Consider the following 21,550-nt stretch of genomic DNA (forward strand, 5'->3'; position numbering starts at 1 on the left):
GGAACAGCTTAGCTACTAGGAAACAGATACCCACAAAGGAATTCCAACATCCTGGGGATGGGATGTCAGGAGAAAGATAACACAGTGCTCTGCCCCTGGAAGGGCCAGAGGGGCTGGAGCCAGCCAGCCCTGTACAATTATCAGACCCAACTGAGAAGGGGTCAGGTGATCCCTATAAAGGACCGAGAGAGCTCATTCCAGCTGTACGCGCTGAAGCGGGGGATTACAGGGAAGGGTGTGTCATTCTGGAGCTGGAAGGTTGGATTCCCAGCTCAAGGAGACAGACCCAAGGTAGCTTGAACTGAGATAACGTGCTAAAAACAGAGTGTAACCGCCGTGGCACTACCGGTGGGAGGGGCTCAGCCGCCCCAAGCACGACCCTGGCTGAGGTATGTACTCGGGCTGCTAGTGCCTCCTACTGCTGTGCTACACTGCTAATTCCAGCAATCAGAGCTAGCACAGGTGCACCTCCTCCGGCTGGAAAGCACACCTCCAGCTCTAGTTTACTTGTACCTGGAGGGGGCAGAGCTTCTCTGAGCTCTGGGCAGCGGAACTGCTGGGCTCTGCTGCTTTGCCTATGTATCGTGAAAGAGTCTAAGCGTGTGGCTACACTGGAGCTGGGACTCCCAGCTGGAGGGGACATAGCAAGATAAAAATAGAAGTGTAGCCACGGCAGGAGGAGAGGTGGGAGAGGCTAGGCACCCCCAGTATGAGCCCATCCAAGACCACAGGTGCATGCTCAGGGCTGCTAATCCCTCCCGCCCCAGGCACCGCTGTGGCCTCACTTCTGTTTTCAATGCGCTAATTCCATCAGCGCGAGCGTGGATCTGTCTCCTCAAGCTGGAAATTACACCTCCAGCTCTCATGCAGACAAACCCCCAGGTGTGATATTAGTCCTCCCTCCGTCCTGACCTGCCCAGGGAATCACCAGTGCCTACGGTGCCTGGTGGCCTCAGACAGTGCTAGGCAAGAATGACTAAGTGCAGATCAATGTATCTAATTCAAATCAAGGCAAGGAAACCTCCCCTGGGGAGCTCACATTTGCCAGGTACCTAGCTAAGAGGACAACATTACTGCCAATCAACAGGATCTGTTAGAATGGGAAATGATGGATCTTTGCTCCTCCCAGCAAAACAGAGTTAAACAGTCAGACAAAAATGTCCCTAGTGCTGGGATGCAAAGCCAGCAGAGATTCGTCTAGAGCAGGCCTGCACAACTCGTAAAGCGGCGAGGGCCATATTACTCCAAAGAAAACAGCTGAGGGCCGAAACCCCCCGGCCCCGTGGAAACACCCCCCCCCCCCAGCACCGCGGAAACAAACCCTCCTTCCCCAGCACCGCCCCGCCGAAACAGCTAAGGTTTGGGGGGGAGGGTGTGTGATACTTTATTAAGAATTTTTCAATTAAATCAAACAATTTTTAAAATTATTTTAATTTTTTTTATTAATCATGGAAAAATTAAAAACATCTGTTCCGTTGAAAGAAAACATTTGTACTTTTCATAATTACCTTGCAAATTTAATGAGAAATATTACATCTCTTTTCGGCAACAAGCTTGTCGCATTTGGGGGTCATATTTGAAGTGGATATTTTCATAATGTCTTCCAAATGGTCGTCAGTCAGAGAAGAACGTTGCTTGTTTTTATTCATGTTCATGATGGAAAATGTTTGTTCACATATGTAAGTGCGTCCAAAAATGCTGAACGTTTTCAGTGCAACTTCATTGTCCAGACTTTTGTAGAAGTCCCGCAAGCTGCTTTCTCTGTGCTTATTTCGGTAAACTGCTGAACACTGAAGTTCAATAACCTCCAACTGCAAATCTAGTGGCACTTCCTCTGGATCCACAGAAAAGGGATCTTCAATCAGCTTCAACTGGACGTCTTCTTCTTTAGACAAAGTAAGTCTTCTGTCAAATTCTTCAATCAAAAGAATGATGTGCTTTGCGTATTTTTCTCCTAACTCGGCGTGTTTGTGCTGAGGGATACGCTGTGCACAAGTGGGAAAGTGACACATTTCACCTTTTGACAGCTGACTTCTGAAAAGTTTCAATTTCATTTTGAAAGCTTTCACTGCTGCACACATTTGAAATATAAGTTGATTTTTTCCCTGAAGTTGAATGTTGAGATCATTCAGGTGTGCTGTAATATCACAAAAGAAAAAGAGATCTTGATTCCAGGACTCATTTTCAAGCTCTGGGAATTTTATTGGCCCATTTTCTAGGAATTTTGCTACCCCCTCTTTCAAAGCAACAAAACGCTGGAGCACTCTTCCTCGACTCAACCACCTCACTTCTGTATGGTAGATTAAGTCATTGCACTCGGTGTCTACCCCTTCAAGAAAGGCTCGAAATGTCCTATGTTTTAGTCCTCTAGAACGGATGTAGTTTACAATGGAAACTACCACTGACATTACATGCTCAAATTTTAAGACTTTGCTACACAAAACCTGCTGATGCATAATGCAGTGATGTTTGGTTATTTCTCTCCCGATAAATTCTTCAAGAAGAGTAACTGCTCCAACATTTTTTTGGCACATAGCTGGAGCACCATCAGTACAAATGGCCACCAAGTTTGTGAAATCTAATCCCGACTTATCATTCGTGCACTTTATCACTTCACTGGAGATTTCTTTTCCGGTTGTGCGACCCGTCATGGAGCACATGCCAGCAAGTTCTTCAGTAATTTCGAAGTTTTTATCAATACCTCTAATAAAAATAAGAAGTTGGGCGGTGTCTTTTAAATCGGTGCTTTCACCCATAGCTAGGGAGTAAAAGCAGAATTCACTGACTCTCTGCTTTAACTGATCACTTAAATTGGTAGAAATGTCAACTATTCTTCTCCGTACAGTCATGCGTGATAGACTGACATTCTCAAATATTCCCCTCTTTTCTGGACATAACTCAGATACAGCAATCAACATACACTTTTTTAATAACTCGCCTTCTGTCAAGCATTTCCCAGCAGCAGCAATTTCCTTAGAAATTTTAAAGCTTACTTTAGTAACTGTATCGTTCTCAGTGCTCACTTTCTTGAAAATTTGCTGTTCTCTACTAAGGTTTTTCGCTAAACTGGCTGCTTTAATTATTTTTTCATTTGGGCTCAATTTGGCGAGATTGGGATGCTTAGTTTCAAAGTGCCACCGAAGGTTGTATTCTTTCGGAACGGCTAACGTTTCGCGACACACGAGGCACAGTATTTTGTCTTTGGAAATAGTATATAAGTATTTATTCGTCCATTCAGTGTTGAAAACTCTGTGCTCTGATTCTATTTTTCTCTTTTTCTTTTCACTCATGGTATCCATTATGAAGCTCAAGATTTTGTTGAATAAATTCACACACAAGGGAAACACTCACAGTCACACACAAAGAGAAGAGATATCTCACGGCGCATGGCACACTAGCAAGGCACTGACGGTGTGTGGAAGCCTGTAGGTCCAGGGGTCACTATATTACTGCACACAGCAGTCAATCAATGCAGTTGTAGATAAATCTCTGCATTATGCATTTTTGTATAACTTTTATATGACTTTGTATTGAACCTTGGTACTATGTTATAGCGGGCTCCTAAGATAGTATAATTAAGGTAAAAGAAAAATTTCTTCTGTGCAAATTTTTGAAGCAGAGTTCAAATTTGTGTGCCATGAGGCAAATGCGCCCAAGTGAGTAAAATGCTTATACATTTTAAAAGTTTTAATTTGCAATTTGTGTCAATTTATATGGGTTTTCAGATAGACATCATAAGTAAAAAAAGAAAAACAAAAGTTTGTGTTTTAAATTGAAAATTTTCCTAAAAAATATCAATAAATGATTATCAGCCAAGAATAAGATATGTAATTACAAATGCATTTTAATTTCCTTATTGGTCGAAATGTCAAAGACGGATAAACTAACCTTACTGTTTTTCCCTGCGATCTTTTTCATTTGCCCATTCAATATAAACTCTGTCCAGATCTATCAGTCCTCAATCCAGCTGGTAACTCTTAATACACATCAGCACCCCACATAGAACCCCCCACTCGCTAGTTTCCCAATACACACAGATTTCTCCTCCCTCCCTCCCAGTGCCCTTCCCCACAGCCCCACCACCACAACTAAACAATGCCCCACACAGACCCCCAGTGCCCTGACACACACAGATCTCCCTCACTGCCCAGCACCCCCCAACAGGCCCCCACTGCCTAGCACCCCAAAACACACAAACCTCCCCCACTGCCCAGCGCCCTCCACACCCTCACAGCCCACCACCCCCCGCACATCTCCCAGACACTCACTCCACCACACCCTTCCCCCTTCCCTGGCCGCACTCACCAGCCCTGCTGGGAGGTCTCTGGCTCCTAGGGTGAGAGCGGCAAGGGGAGTCTCCAGTGGTGAGCGGGAGCCGGTTCGCGGGAACCAGTTGTTAAATTTAGAAGCCCTTTTAGAACCAGTTGTCCTGCGCGGGACAACCGGTTCTAAAAGGGCTTCTAAATTTAACAACCGGTAAGTTGAAGTGACCAGGACCGTAGCTGGGGGGGAGCAGAGGGAGCGGCTGCTCCCCCTGAGCACATTATCCAAAAGTGGCGCCTTAGGAGCCGACCCCATGGGTGCTCCAGCTCTCCGCCCCGCTCCCTGGCCCCAGCTCACCTCTGCTCCGCCTCCGCCTCTGAATACTCTGCCCTGCTTCTCCCCCTCTCCCCCCCCGCTTCCCGCGAGTCAGCTGTTTGCGCGGGAAGCCTGGGAGGGCAGAGAAGCAAGCGGTGGCTTCGCGCTCAAGTCCAGGGAGGCGGAGACGGAGCGGAGGTGAGCTGGGGTGGGGGGAGCCGCCCGCGCCACAGCAGGTAACCCGGGGGGAGGGGCGCAGAGGGGAACCGCTCCCCGACCCAGCTCACCTCTGCTCCGCCTCCCTGGGCCTGAGCGCGAAGCCGCCGCTTGCTTCTCAGCCCTCCCAGGCTTCCTGCGCAAACAGCTGATTCGCGGGAAGCGGGGGGGCTGCAAGCTCAGCCTGACCCGGTGCTCCAGGCACTGCACGGTGGCGGCATGGCCCGGCTCCAGCCGAGCGGCGTGGCTGTAGCGCCGCCAGCCACCTCCAGGCAGCGCGGTAAGGGAGCAGGGAGGGGGTGTTGGATAGAGGGCAGGGGAGTTCAGGGAGGTGGTGGATAGGGGTCAGGGCGGTCAGATGGCAGGGAACAGGGGGATTGAATGGGGGCAAGGGTCCCGGGGGACAGTCAGGAAGGAGCAGGGGTTGGATGGGACGGTGGGAGGCAGTTAGGGGCAGGGGTTCCAAGGGTGGTCAGGGGACAGGGAGAAGGGGTGGGTGGATAGGGAATCAGGAGAGGAGTTGGATGGGGCGGCGGAGGGCAGTCAGGGGACAGGGAAGGGGGTGGATGGGGCAGGGGTCCCGGGGGGGGCATCAAGGAACGTGGGGGGTTGGATGGGGCAGGAGTCCCGGGGGGGGGTGGGCCAAAAAGCGCTCAGGACGGGGGCGGTGGCTAAGCCCCGTGTCCCGCTGGGGGGGGGGGGGGCGAGGGCTCCGTGCCCGTGTCCCGCTTGGGGCAGTGGGGAGGGGCAGCGGCGCGCGAGGGCTCCGTGTCCTGCTTGAGGCCTGGGGGGGTGCGGCGCCGCGCGCGGGCTCCGTGTCCCGCTTGGGGCGGGGGGTGGAGGCACGGCAGTGCGTGAGGGCTCCATCCCCGTGTCCCGCTTGGGGCGGGGGGCGGCCGGCAGCGCGCGAGGGCTCCCTGCCCGTGTCCCGCTTGGGGCGGGGGGGGGGGGTGGCGGCGTGCGAGGGCTCCCTGCCCGTGTCCCGCTTGGGGCAGGGGGGCCGGTTTCGCGCGCCGCGGCCGCTCGGGATCTCCCCCTCCCTCCCTCCCAGGTTTGAGAGCCTGGGAGGGAGGGGGAGACTCCGAGTGGCCGCGGCGCGTGAAACAGCTGATTCGCGCGCCGCTGCTCCCCCTCTCTCCCAGGCTTGAGAGTAAGCCCCCGCGGGCTGCATGCGGCCCGCGGGCCGTATGTTGTGCAGGCCTGGTCTAGAGAGAGATCAGAGAGGGCCAAATGGAATATTTAATTCAGGAATCCTGAAACGAAGGATTCTGAACAGAGTAGGATGTGCCAATGCTGGTAGAATGAAACTTACATTATCCTCCCTAATGTTTCTCTGCTACAGAGTGTTTTTTTCATGTAGTTGAATTAGAAATCTGACTGATATGAATATGTAACAACACTTGCTTTATTAATAGCATCTGCATTATCAGTTAGTTCCCTGCTATTGGCAGGGGATCTGGGAAAACGTTTGGCTTGAACGCTAGAGAGAAATGAATCCATAAAAGCAGTAGCAGTGGGTTCATTTCATTTCTTTTCCTGGCATCCTGGCCGGGATAACAGAAATACAATGGTCACTCATAGATTGCAAAAGTAGTTTCTGTCCATCTGCAGCAGGCTTTAGAACTGCCTCAACCTTTGAATAGTCCAAAAATGCCACATAACCATCTGGAAGCAGATTCACAGCAAGTCCCATAAAGGGAATGGGGGACACGCCCCTCCTTGAAGAAGAGCTTTTTATACAGGTTTAACATCCAAAAATTGAAGCCCTGTGAGATAGCAACATTAGGCAGCACTACGCACATCTTAGTGACATGGGATGTAAACTCCCTTTTGTGTTCTGTTTTCTTCATTCCTCCTCCCTCCTGGCACCCTGGCCTTAAACAAAGATGAGATGACAAAGGAGATTGGACTGGACATGTTTATTGTGTGCTATTTTAGCTGTAAATTATGCTAGCTTCATAAAAATACAACAACATTATTTTGTTAACGTCAAGTGGGTAAGGGTGGAATGGACGATCACTACTTCTGGAAGTTACTGTCTGGAGTAACACCTAGAGACCCTGTCCAAGCCAGGCATAGAATCCAGGCCCCCTGAGTCCCAGTCCAGTGACCTATCCACTAGGCAACACTGCCTCGCCAAAGCCTCTCTTCTGATAGTCTAGCTCCCGTAACTGGACAAAGGTCAGCTATCCAGGCTGATTTCATTAGCTTTATCAGTAGCCTTGGGTACCACTGATCACACAGTGCTACTGATCCATTTGTGAGACCATACAGGCAAGGGAGGAGACTGTTCTTGGGAAGACTTAGGGGGGTGGTGATTGTGGTTACCTGCTAAGCCATCCCAGGGGCCCATTCGTGCTGGTGGTGCAGGGCTCCATTATGCCACCCTTCCTGTTCAACATATAGGTGAAGCCTTGGATGAAACTGAGACACCTTTGGGCTGCAACGCGTTCAGTATGTGGACGCCACCTCCGTGCTATGTCTCCTTTTCCAGGTGGTGCAGTCTCCTTGCTTTCCCAGGGCCTGACTGGGAAGTTATGCGGAGGACAGCAAGCTGCTCAAACTCAGCGCGAAGAAGACAGAGTGGGTTGCAAAGGGGGAAATCATTTGAAGAATGGAGAAAGATCCTGAGAACTCCAGGTATAGATGCAAGTTCCCCTTGCAAAGATGGACACAAACGAAGGGCACATCGGAAGCCCTGCCCACTCTTGGATTCCCAGGTAGCAGCAGTTGCTCAGGGCTTTTTAACCCATCTGTGGCAAGCTAAAAGGTTTCCTTGAGGATGCAGCCCTCACCACAATCAACTGCACTTTTGTCACTTTCAGGCTGGCCTGCTGCAGTGATGGGTGAAACTTTGTTCTGGGCTGAGTTAAAATGTCATTGGAAGTGGGTGTGAATGCACCTACCAATTAACATAACTGCCAGGGTGAGCTCATGAGAAGTCCCCCTATTGAAGACAAGAAGGGGTTGTGAATCCACCCAGGAGTTTGGACAGATTGGGAGAGAGGCTTTGCTGAATACTGTTTGTGTTTTATGTGTGTGTGAAGGAAGGCATTGCACATTGAAACTGAGACCAGACAGAATACAGAGAGAGGCAGAAAGCCCAACAGTAGCCTGTGAGCACAGTGCGAGCCTGGGATAAGCTAGAGAGAGAGCTTTAGGCTGTAGCTGGCTAAAAGGGCTTAGATCTGGAAACAAAGAAATTGCTCCTTTTGTTCTTGGCTCCTCCTGTGTTTGGAGAAGCAGGACTTGGTACATTTCTCTAAATAAACAAGATTGCATTAAAAAAAGTCCAGACTATCAATTTCTACCTCCAACTGGAACGTCCCCAGGGCTCCAAACTTTGACTAGCTTCTTGGGTAAAAAAGGGGCAACAATATACTTGGGGCTACTTGTGAAGACCAAAGCGTCCCACTGGCTTCAATCTGCTATAGCTACTGGATTGGTATGAGACCGTTAAATTGCCCAGCACAATTCCAGGTGCTGATGCTCATATATGAAGCCCGACTTGGTTTGGGAGATGGCTGCCTTCAGCACTGCCTCTCTCCCTGTGCATCATTACATTGGCCTCACAGTGGCTAAAGCACTTTTGCTGACAATCCCTAGATGGGGGCTGGGGAGACGGTATTTTTAGTGGAGGGTCCCTAGCTCCAGAACCCAGGTTTATTGCCTTTCTGAGTGCAAGAAACACCTTCATCAGACACTGGCTTGTCTATAGACTGTCACAGGTGTACGTATGAGTGATTGAGCCAGAACTGTTGGACTATCCAGAGTAAGGGATTATCTCCATGTGATGTTGCATATAATCTGGATAATGTGCCCAGACGCTACTGAGATGGGAACATTACAAACACACTCAGACAAATCACATCATTAGCTGAGAAGAGTAAACTGGTGCCTGACTCCACGCATGCATGATTCCACCTCTAGTGTGAGGCAGGACTCGCCGGAGGTTGCTGCTGCAACTGCGGGCATTGCAGTGCTCCTGGGGGTTGAAGAAAGTCACTGGAGCAGAAACTGCCTTAAAGATTGGGGTCTTCCATCTACGTTCACTGGCTTGTACCATGAAATCTCAAGGCAAGGAGTGCAACTAACTCGCACTCCGGGGCTTTTGGTAATTTCCCTCTGCTATTCATGGAGAATTCATTATTCAATGACAGACCTGCTGTGCTAGCTACCAGATGTGCAATTTCAGGAAGCAGGGACTTGCAATTTCAGGCAAGTCATACTGCAGGGACTTAAAGGGACAACAGAGAAAGCTGAACTCAAGTGAAGCCCCCCACATTTCCCCCCCAAAGCTGCCCATGACTCTGCATTGGACAGGATGCCACGTGCCCATCTCCCCCTACTTTAAACTAAAAGAGGGCAATGTCTCATTCAGACCCCAGCCAACCCCTTTGTTTCCTATACACAGTGGCAGGAGGTGTGGTGTTATGAAGTGCACACCACAGTAAAAGGCAGGGCCTTTCAGTGCGATGGAGGGTGAGGGCAGTTCGGGGCCAGGCAGGGCAATGCAGTGTGATTACAGTGTAATGAGGAGCAGTAGAGCACACACCAGCCTTGGAGATTGCAGCACAGCTCGGCAGAGAGCAGTTCAAGTGTCAGACAGTGCAGTATAAAATGAGGTGCAGTAGAGGATGCAGACCACTACATTGCACAAACGTTGCTGTGCAGCAAGAGCGAATTATAATGCAGGGCAGTGCGAGGCAAGTTGTGCTGTAGAGACAGGTATTACCATGCGGTGGGGATGGAACACAGTACAACACGGTGCAGTACACGACACATTCAGAGTGAAAAGTTTGGTAAAGAAGAACCTTGGCTTGGTTTTTAATCCTATCCTGAGCACCACCCTACTATGGCCTTGGCTACACTGGCAATTCACAGCGCTGCACTTGCTGCGCTCAGGGGTGTGAAAAAACACCCCCCCCTGAGCGCAGCGAGTGCAGCGCTGTAAAGCGCCAGTGTAATCAGCGCCTGCGTAATCAGCGCCTGCAGCGCTGCACGCTCCCTCGCAGCGCTGCAAGCTATTCCCCTCGGAGAGGTGGAGTACTTGCAGCGCTGCGAGAGAGCTCTCGCAGCGCTGGCGGCACGACTACACTCGCGCTTCACAGCGCTGCCGCAGCGCTGTGAATCCGCGAGTGTAGCCAAGGCCTGAGGCTGGGCTCCACTGACCCAGAGCCTTTTCCGATAAAGAGGTTTCAAGCTCAGCACTGCTTCACATCAGGCCTGGTGGCACTGCCTAAGGGTATGGGGATAGCTCAGCCTCCAGCACTATTCAAGTTCTTGGCCTCTCTGCTGATACTGCGCCAGTTGTCATAATGGTTTGAGATGCAGACCCCATCCCATGGGAACCGGACTGAGGTCACCAAACTCCTTTCCCGGAGGCCACTGAACTGCCTGTTAGGAAATGTGAGCTCTCAGGCGGGAACCCCATAAAGATTTACATGGTGGTGACCTCAAAGACACCATTTACAGAGGAGCAGGAACGGAAATACCAGTTATTTGAGAATACGCACCCAACCGAGAGCCCCTCGCACCAAACCTCCACAACGCCTTCCCTCTCTGGGACCTCCCCTCGACTGGTATCACCCAAACAACTGACCTGCTGGAGCAGTCTGGAGCTGGTATCCCTAAAAATGCCCTGGAACCACTGCAGGCAATTGGCCTCTTCAGATGATGCAACAGACGGACTGGTAGCCCTACTTCCAAGAGAGGGCAGTGGGAAGCTGGGTACTGCTGGAACAGTCTGACAGTTCCCAGGGTTAGCACAGTTACCAAAATACCCTGTGCACAGCCCCCCTGAGCCTCTGAACAACCGGACCATTCCTCTCTGGAGAAGTTTTAGTACCAAGAAACCCACCCTGAATGTATCAGTATCCTCGGCCACCACAGACATGTGCAAGGCATATGCAGCTGTGAAATGGGAGGCCTTTCGTTTATATGCATTCATTTATTTTAGTTTTGAAGGACTCTCCCCATGTGCAAAGACAGCTGCTGTTTTGTTCACAGAGTTGGTGCACCTTGTTAGAACACACATACAAGGCTGTCTTTCATGGGGACTTTAACTCGGTTCTTTCTTGTTGTTTTCCTTAATCTACAAGAAGAGCCATTTCAGACCACAATGACGCCTTGCTCTTTTCATGGAGAAATACCACCATGAGCACCCTACACAGTAACATCAGCTCAGTCTCCCTTGCTTACAGCCTGGCAAAGCCTCACATTTCTCCCTGCCTCTTTGGCTGATGGGCATCATGGCCACCCTGTGGGAATATATGGAGAATGAGGAGGGCACTGCAGGGCTCCTTTGATGGGTCTACCACAAGGCCTGCTCAGAAAGATCAAAGTGACGGCTAATAAAGGTTCCTTCGTTCCACTCGAGATGCCCATCCCACATGTTAACATACTCCCAGCCTTGCTGTCAACTTTCCAGATGAAGGCTCCATGCCAGGCCAGCTGCTCCTCTAGGGGGCACTGACGGCAGCAGCAGGATTTGCGGTAGGACACCCACAATTCATTAACCAGCCCAACCAGCGCTTTAGACAAACACTTCCATAGCGAGCTAAGAAGGTGCTCTGCCTATATCGCTGACCCACTCCCCTCCATCTCTCCCCACTAGCATGGTGAGCTTCTCCGAAGATGTGAGCATGGGGGTGCAAGAGAGGCTAACACAGCAGGCTGCAGGTGGCTCCCATATAAGCAGCAAATCTGAATGCTGACAGCCAAGCAGTAATCAGGCCCTGTTAAGGTGCCGCCCTGGAGAAGGCCCAGTGCACAAGGAAGGAAAGGCCAAATTTGGCCACGGTGTCACACACAGAGACCACCGCTCTCACTCAAAGAGGGAGTGCTGGCTCTGCTGGGCTGATGCCCCCTGGGCACCAGATGTGGTTCCCCAGCTGCAGGGGGTAGGTTGGGCACAACACGTTCTGTGCCTTTAATGGCACAGGGCTCACCAGCTTGTCTGCACCCATACATATCTATCAATATGAAACCAGGCTTCCCAGGCAATCAATAACGCTGTTTAAGTGATAAATCTCACTATTGACTGGCTGCGGAAGCCAGCTTTTGATTAATTTAAAAGAGCGAGCGAGAACGCCAAAGAGCTCAGAGTGTTTTTAACGTCATTGGGCATTAATCCACCCCGCTCGAGATATGCTGTGAAGAGCGGATGTGGACAGACAGGAGCTTCTGTTTCCAAAGCTGGTCGGAACAGCTGGTGGAGATGGCTCCACACAAAGCCCTGCAAGACTCCAATGCCCAGAGCCTCCCATTCCCCAGCCTACCAAGGCACCCAAAGTCCTTGGACTGCCCTGTCCTGGTGCACACCCCAGGAACTCCTCCCATCAGGAGCCAGGATGAAGGACAAAGAGAGAGGAAGGAAGTGGGAAAGGACAGAGCAGATGGGGAAGCAAAAATGCAGCCATGCTGGTGTGTGCAACAGAGCCACCACTGATGTAAATAAGCCTGGATCCAGCAGAACGACACCGATCTACACCAATTGAGGATCTGGCCTTGTATGTGTGTGAAATCCCTGAAGAATTCTTATTTGCTTAGACTTGAACCTTCGTACTGCAGCTGGAATTGATACTCAAGAGCGTGCCAAGCCCCCAAATCTTTTTGGTTTCCATTGCAATTTAGGGCTGGCAAAAGCGGCTGGCTAATTGACATGCTGTGGAGACCGAATTCCCCTGTCCTCAGAACAGCTTCCCCCACACTGCCCTACCACGTGCCGTGACCCTGGCCTAGAGGAGCCACCTCTGGGATGAAAGGGGGGCAGCCAGTCCCTGGTAGCTCTCACATGCTCTACTCAGGCTGCCAATGAGGGCGCCAATCATGCCGTTTGGTCTTGTGATGGGGACACCCGTCCACTAAGAACCTGACTGATGCCAACACCACTTTGCATGCACGTTGCCAAAGAGCTGATGGTAACACCTTTTCGCCACCCCAACCTGAACTGGATTTGAATGGATAGCCTAGAGGTGTGAAGGATCACGGTAAGTCAGCTCCCCTTCTCTGCCTCCCATCTCCCAAACCCCACAGCATTTGTTAAATGGAACTGGGGCAGGAGCAACTGTAACAATTAGAGGACTGTCTCCCCTACAGGTGGTGAAGAGGGAGCGGATGACTGTGCACAGTACAGCCAGACTATAGCTTCAATGCGTAACTGGACTACAAATGTGAAGAGCCTTCCCTCAACTCCCAGACCTCTGGTGAGGCAACGATACAACACCCAGTGACAAGGAGCTCCCAGACCTGAGTGCTAGTCTCAGTTTTGTCATGACCGGCTGTGTCACCTTCTAGCTACAAGTTCTTTTCTGGCCCCAGTGCTACAATAACAAATACCGCACAATCTGTAGTGTACTGATCCTCATGGGAAGGCAGGTCAGTGCTATACCCCTATATTACAGATGCGGAAACTGAGGCACAGGAAGATCATGGGTCTTGTCCATGGTCAGACACAGCCCACGACAGAACAGAGAATTGAATCCAGGTCTCCCGAGTCCCAAGCGAGGGTTCTGACCACCTCCTCATCCCTTTGAATCCCTCCTTAAGCCTCATCTCCTCAAGCGACCCCAACTCCCTTCTCTTCCTCAATAATCCGCACCCCAGCCTTGACAAGTCTGCTGCTCTGTGCCTTGTCTCATTCAGCCTGTCGGTTCCTCGGGGCAGGGAACAAGTCTCATGTATTTCTGGGAGCACTGTGTATATTTATGGCATTGTATAAATGCTTTATAACAACAGCGTAATCTTGCTGTGTGAGAGCTGGCTTTAACTACAGCTAACTCCCAGGGGGTGGTTGTGAGGCAAGATTAACTAACGCTTCCACTGAAAGCCAGGAGAGTTTGCTATTGATTTCAAGGGGAGCAGCAGCAGGACTGGTGTTTGCAAAGTTCCATGTAAGCACTAGGAGAGCTCTATTCCTCACCAGCCAGGGGTGAAGGAAAAGCAAATGTGGAAAGCATTCCCTTGATCTTGATGCTCCTTTGATTTGCGACTGATTCAGGTGTTAATCTCTCAGGAACCTGGCAGCTAACCCACCAAGCATGCTCCATGCACCCATCATACCCAGAAGGCCTGCCATGGGTACCGGATAAGATAAGGCACCACTCGTATCTGCCTTATCTTTAAATTCCATCCTGCTCTGAGATTTCTCACAGCAGCGGATTTGACCCTTTTGCTTCTATGCATTATTCAAAAGGCCCAGCCTGGAACCAGCCCGGCTCACACATGAAGAAGTTTATCAGCACCACAGATTTCTGAGTTAGTACAAAATGTTATCAACAGAGACAGAAAAGCCTTTTTCTCACCTGAGCCCAGCTCGGCCTCTTCCATTGCTAATTTAGAAGGTGGCACTCTTCTTCCCCAGCCATTTATCTCTGTCAAGAACCTGCCACCTGCCAGAGCCAGAGATAATCACTAAGCCCTACACTTCTGCTCTGAAACACAGCAGGTCACAGCCTGGATTGGGCCAGATTCAGGCTCTAGGCCTTCATCATTTCCCTTCTCACTCTTCCTTTTCTCCTGTTCAGGATGCACAGGAAGTTGGGCTGAATGTGAGAGCCCTTGCTGGAAACTGGAACTGATGGAGAAGAGGCCTAATTTATTAGTATTATCATCACTTTTCTTATCAGCTGTGAGAGTCCATTACTTTGCCCTCACCTTAGTATTCCCCATTCCTTTGTTAGTGGAAGTGCCGCTGGTGTTTGTGTTTGTTTGAGTCTGCTCTGCATGTCCCCCTTGCACAGCTCCCTTTCAATTCAATGTACTTTCTGAACACTTAGACAAACAACGGTCACAGTCTGCCCTTGAAGAAATGACTGAGTTGGTACAAGCTCCCTGACTAGGGGGCGCTGTCTGCCTGTTACTCAGGTTCCCAATCTTGGGGACTCTGCTGGGTCACCAACTGCAGTGGTCATAGCACTATCATTCACACTCAATTGGGACATTTTCTTTTTGATGTGACATCCCAATGTCCCGTTGGATTATTCCCAAGAGCGCTACAGAGGGCTACACCAAAGGTTCTGCCGGCTTAGAACACGGCAGCGTCTGCACCTGATGTCCAAAAGCGGTGAGCACCCAATAATTCATATTCAGGTCGATAGGAGATGCTGAGCACTCAGCACTTTTGCAAATCAGGCCACTTATTTAGCTCCTTAACACTGGACACAGAAGCACAACTTCAGGCCCCAGTTTTGAATATTTTGGCTCTAATGTGGATAAGGCTTAGAACCCTCTTTTATCGCCATGTCTCAGCACGTTTAGCTAGCCTGGTGGTGAAAACTGGTCAAAGTGATACAGCTTAATCGACACCAGGGGTCCCAATAGTAGCAACACAAAGATCGCATCAATGAGAGAACAGAGGTAACTCGCTGCTGAGATTATTAAAACCATAACTACAAAAAGGAGTAATGCAGGGCCAGCCACTGATCTCCTAATTCCTGTGATTTACACAATCTTCGGTTTTATTCATTAGATTCATTGCCTTTTCAAAAAAAAAATATTTCTCTAACCCAAGCTTGGGAGACCAGTGAGGGAGCCCAAGGCTGAAGAAACAGAGAATGAATTTCCACTCACCCTGGGGAAGGGGATGTTGTCAAATGGGCAGTCTGCAGAAAGCAACAGGAAACCAACTTCTCTCCCAGCACTGGCGAATCAAACTCCAGACGTGCAGCAGAGACAGTATGCAAAATCCCGAGTGATCCAAATGCAATGCCTCAGGATAGCGCTTATGCAAGGATCTTGCCTCCAGAGAAACTAAGCTGCAGTCTCTGCAGTGCAATAAACAACTTCCCAATCAAAGATCCTACTCCCTGAGCATCAAACAGTCCTCTCTCAAGCACACCAATCCCCCTGAGAATCAAACATTGGTCTTTCCAGTGCTAAAGGAGCTGCCAAGCAAAGCTACAGTTCCCTGGGAATCTACACTCGGAAGAAGGCTTTAAGCCATCCCCATAGAAACTGAGCTACCATGGTTGCAGTGCAGTAGGTTTCACAAGATGGTCCCTTGATTATAAATTGCCCCCTCCCCCCGCCCTTTCAGTGCACAATACTGGCGCAGCAGACTCTAAGGGCCACTGACCAGAGCATTAAATGCACCAGCACTTTACCCTTGCTGTATGGATGCTCCCAAACATTTCAGTTCAAAAGTGGGGAACACCTGCAAAGACAAGCCCTGGCCAGTAATGAGCAAGCCTGCGGGGCCCACCTTGGTGTGCCATTTTGCAGAGAAGCAGCAGCTGCAGGAGTTAAGTGACACCTGTTTTCCTAGAAAGAGATGGAAATTCGGAGACCATCTGTGTGCATGCACACGTGGGGTCTCGGCATGCAGGCACACAGGAATGCACACACATTTTTGAGAGGTGTGTGCACTTCCCAGCATCGAATGCAATTCGGAGCTGTCGGCATGCATGCATAGGGATGCGCATACGTTTATGGCATGTGCATTTGTATCCATTTCCAAGTTGCTCTGGTTGGGCCCCAGCCTATGTGCTTGCACACCCCACTAGGAGCACACTTCTATTTCAGGGACAGTGGTTTTGGGGGGTCACTGTGTGTAGGAGTGCACATCCACTTCAGGGTGTGGCTTTGGAACCCATCGCACCCTCTCTGCTCCAGCCAATGGGCGGATACCCAGTGCACTCCAGGCACAAAGCCATATATGTGTATTCTGGGGCCAGGAGTGTATAGGACTAGGCTGAGCTTTGAGTGTATGGATAGAGCTGTGTATATGCACAGAGGGCTTTGTGCACTTGGTGGGGTGGGAGTGTGCAAGTTGGACAGGGGATGCTGGGGGGGGGGGGGTTGTGCGGCGAGGGCTGTGTGTGCAAACAGAGGGGGTGGTGTATGTGGATTGAGGGTATAGGGATATACTGTTTCTGTGTGTGCTTGGGTGTGTTCCTAGAAGGGGGTTGTGTAGTCTGTCTCACACACACGATGGTTGTTTGATCATCACAAACCAGGCAAGTCTGCACACCATGGCCATTACTCCTCAGTCACACAGGTCTCCACGCAAATACCTCTCCCGCTGCGCGCCCACCCGACAGCCCTGTAATGAAAGCCAGGGCAAACGCGCCGAGGGAAGCGGTTTGAACACAGCCGGCAAAGCCAGCAGCACTGCAGGACTCGGGCTGGCTCCTGCTACAGAACTAGCCTCGGACTCCAAACGAGGGGCCGAGCCGGGCACAGCTGCTGGTCGCCCCCAGTTCCTCCCCGCCCTCGGCCCTCCCCAGACCCGCCGCAGAGCTGCCCCGGAGCCGCGCGCCTTACCTTGGCTGGCGGCTACCCCTCCCGTCCTTCCTCTCGGTGTTTTCTACTCCTCCCGCCTTCCCCGCCAGCAGCGCGGCCGGCCAGGGCTCAGCGCCGGGCAGCAGCAGGGCTGGGGAGGGAGCGGGCTGCCCCGGGAAGTTTCTGCCGGAGGTGCAGGGGGCTGGGAACGACGCACGCAGGCTCCTGCCGTCTCCATCTCCGCGCTCCGCTCAGCCCCCTGGCTGCGGCGTGTCCATGCTGCGGCGCAGGGCCAGGCGGCCGGACAGCTCGGAGGGAGGGGCGCGGGGCGCTGCTCTCGGGGCAGGGAAAGCCGCCGCCCGCTAGGGGGTTAGACACGCACCGCGGCGGCTGCCCCCTCGGCCCCGATCCACAGCGACTCCGCAGCGAGCACCCCGCCGGCCCCCGACCCGCACCCCGTGGCTGGAGCCCGGCACATAGCGCCTGGCTGGGGGGCTGCTCCTCTCCTGAGACCCGCGGCTCCGCTCCGTGACCTTGGCTGGAGGCGCTGTGCCTCGGGACCCCTCCTGCGCCGTGCGCCCTCCCCCGAGCGCCGCCCCCAGGCGGGGAGCCGAGGGCAGCAGGGAGAGCGGGGAGAGGGGAAGGGGCCGCACAGCTAGCGGTGCCCGCGGGGGGCGCAGAGCGGATACTAAAGAGTTGCAGGGCCAAGCAAAGATCCTGCAGCAGCCGGCCAGCCCAGATCCGGGGCCACCCCTTCCCCCGCCACACCTCCGCCCTGCGGAGAAAGGGAAGACGGGGGCGGGGAGCGCTCCCCAAAGCACGGGGCTCAGCTCGGGAGCTGCTGGACAGAAGGCAGGTCCCCGTCTGGAGAGGACCCACCTGATGGGGGACTGCATAGTTGAGGTTGGCCCTGCTTTGAGCAGGGGGTTGGACTAGATGACCTCCTGAGGTCTCTTCCAACCCTAATCTTCTATGAGTCTATTCACACCCAACTGCACCACATGTGTCCAACAGGCCCTCTCCAATTGCTGGGGTTCCTGCACTCCTGGGCTTGGATCTCTGCTGCCACCACCATAGAGCTTTGCACTAGGACATTTCACCACCTGTCACCCGCGCTCTGGTCCTGGTTCCAAGGCCCAGACTTCAGGAGCGGGGTGCTCACTGAAGGATGGCAGGTGCTCTTTGAAGGCCATGGCAGGAAAACCCTGTCAGCGCAGCTCCACTCCTCACTGAAGGAGCAAATTCTTATTTTGTTCATCACAAGTAATCCCCATGGATGAACTAATGCAGGTCCCCTTCAGCCAAGTCCCGAGACCTTCTAACTCCCTCCTGCCAGCCCCAAGACTTCCTCTTCCAGCCATCCTCACCTGACTGAACGAACACCCCACAGTGCCTCCCAGTAACCAAAAGGGCCTTTGCAGACTCCTCAGATGTGACACCACATCTCAATTCCAGCACAGGTTTCTCGTCCCACACACATAAAATAACATTAGCAGAGCACGTTACCTAACATTCTCCACACGGCCCCTCGCCCCCTCTGCTCCCTGAGGGTGCTATATGTAAGGGGACTGTTCCAGGTGACCCCCTCTGCTCCTCTCACCCTGCAGGTTTGGCTTGTTTGCCTTTTTCAGTGCCAGCTCCCCAAGAAGCCTGCAGGGCGACCATTTTAATGCTTGCAGTTAAGCAGATGGGCCAATGGTCAACATTTCTTTTCTCATCTTGAGAGAACAGAAAGGGTTAGTCAGTGTCTGTGCTGCACTGGTGCTCTGCCTCCCTCCCCCCCCACACACACACCTGCTTGCTCCATGGCAGCATGGCCAGGGAATGCTGCATGTCATGTTGGCATGGCACATCTTTCCTGTGTGTGTGCATCAAGCCTTGTACAGGGAGTGCCACGTCAGAGTGGCTTCCCCGTGCCCATGTGTTTCGTGGCATCATTGGCAGGGCCCATCACACAGAGATTCCTATCCTGGCATTGCAATTCTCCATATTTCATATGACAACCGCCTGGTTAGCATCATGTAAAAAGCAACAGAGGGTCCTGTGGCACCTTTAAGACTAACAGAAGTATTGGGAGCATAAGCTTTCGTGGGTAAGAACCTCACTTCTTCAGATGCAAGTAATGGAAATCTCCAGAGGCAGGTATAAATCAGTGTGGAGATAACGAGGTTAGTTCAATCAGGGAGGGTGAGGTGCTCTGCTAGCAGTAGAGGTGTGAACACCAAGGGAGGAGAAACTGCTTCTGTAGTTGGATAGCCATTCACAGTCTTTGTTTAATCCTGATCTGATGGTGTCAAATTTGCAAATGAACTGGAGCTCAGCAGTTTCTCTTTGGAGTCTGGTCCTGAAGTTTTTTTGCTGTAAGATGGCTACCTTAACATCTGCTATTGTGTGGCCAGGGAGGTTAAAGTGTTCTCCTACAGGTTTTTGTATATTGCCATTCCTGATATCTGACTTGTGTCCATTTATCCTCTTGCGTAGTGACTGTCCAGTTTGGCCAATGTACATAGCAGAGGGGCATTGCTGGCACATGATGGCATATATAACATTGGTGGACGTGCAGGTGAATGAGCCGGTGATGTTGTAGCTGATCTGGTTAGGTCCTGTGATAGTGCTGCTGGTGTAGATATGTGGGCAGAGTTGGCATCGAGGTTTGTTGCATGGGTTGGTTCCTGAGTTAGAGTTGTTATGGTGCGGTGCGTGGTTGCTGGTGAGAATATGCTTAAGGTTGGCAGGTTGTCTGTGGGCGAGGACAGGCCTGCCTCCCAAGGTCTGTGAAAGTGAGGGGTCATTGTCCAGGATGGGTTGTAGATCACTGATGATGCGTTGGAGAGGTTTAAGCTGAGGGCTGTAGGTGATGGCCAGTGGAGTTCTGTTGGTTTCTTTTTTGGGCCTGTCTTGTAGCAGGAGGCTTCTGGGTACACGTCTGGCTCTGTTGATTTGTTCCTTTATTTCCTTGTGTGGGTATCGTAGTTTTGAGAATGCTTGGTGAAGATCTTGTAGGTGTTGGTCTCTGTCTGAGGGGTTGGAGCAGATGCGGTTGTACCTCAGTGCTTGGCTGTAAACGATGGATCGTGTGGTGTGTCCGGGGTGGAAGCTGGAGGCATGAAGGTAGGCATAGCGGTCGGTGGGTTTTCGGTATAGGGTGGTGTTAACGACCACCCTATACCGAAAACCCACCGACCGCTATGCCTACCTTCATGCCTCCAGCTTCCACCCCGGACACACCACACGATCCATCGTTTACAGCCAAGCACTGAGGTACAACCGCATCTGCTCCAACCCCTCAGACAGAGACCAACACCTACAAGATCTTCACCAAGCATTCTCAAAACTACGATACCCACACAAGGAAATAAAGGAACAAATCAACAGAGCCAGACGTGTACCCAGAAGCCTCCTGCTACAAGACAGGCCCAAAAAAGAAACCAACAGAACTCCACTGGCCATCACCTACAGCCCTCAGCTTAAACCTCTCCAACGCATCATCAGTGATCTACAACCCATCCTGGACAATGACCCCTCACTTTCACAGACCTTGGGAGGCAGGCCTGTCCTCGCCCACAGACAACCTGCCAACCTTAAGCATATTCTCACCAGCAACCACGCACCGCACCATAACAACTCTAACTCAGGAACCAACCCATGCAACAAACCTCGATGCCAACTCTGCCCACATATCTACACCAGCAGCACTATCACAGGACCTAACCAGATCAGCTACAACATCACCGGCTCATTCACCTGCACGTCCACCAATGTTATATATGCCATCATGTGCCAGCAATGCCCCTCTGCTATGTACATTGGCCAAACTGGACAGTCACTACGCAAGAGGATAAATGGACACAAGTCAGATATCAGGAATGGCAATATACAAAAACCTGTAGGAGAACACTTTAACCTCCCTGGCCACACAATAGCAGATGTTAAGGTAGCCATCTTACAGCAAAAAAACTTCAGGACCAGACTCCAAAGAGAAACTGCTGAGCTCCAGTTCATTTGCAAATTTGACACCATCAGATCAGGATTAAACAAAGACTGTGAATGGCTATCCAACTACAGAAGCAGTTTCTCCTCCCTTGGTGTTCACACCTCTACTGCTAGCAGAGCACCTCACCCTCCCTGATTGAACTAACCTCGTTATCTCCACACTGATTTATACCTGCCTCTGGAGATTTCCATTACTTGCATCTGAAGAAGTGAGGTTCTTACCCACGAAAGCTTATGCTCCCAATACTTCTGTTAGTCTTAAAGGTGCCACAGGACCCTCTGTTGCTTTTTACAGATTCAGACTAACACGGCTACCCCTCTGATACTGGTTAGCATCATGGTTCTTATCTCCACTCTCCATGTATTTCATGGCCACATTGCCAGGGGGAGGTGGCACGGAACACTGTGCCAGCGTTGCCTTTCTCAGCCCCGGTGCTGGGGGATGTGAGAGGCAGATTGCAAGTTGGACATCTCGGGTCTCTGTTTTCCCTTTTTTCTGCTCAGGGTTGCATTAGGCTCTCTCATTAATTAGCTGTTTTAT

Source organism: Emys orbicularis, chromosome 9, assembly GCF_028017835.1.
Source record: "Emys orbicularis isolate rEmyOrb1 chromosome 9, rEmyOrb1.hap1, whole genome shotgun sequence".
In the NCBI taxonomy this organism is placed as follows: domain Eukaryota; kingdom Metazoa; phylum Chordata; order Testudines; family Emydidae; genus Emys; species Emys orbicularis.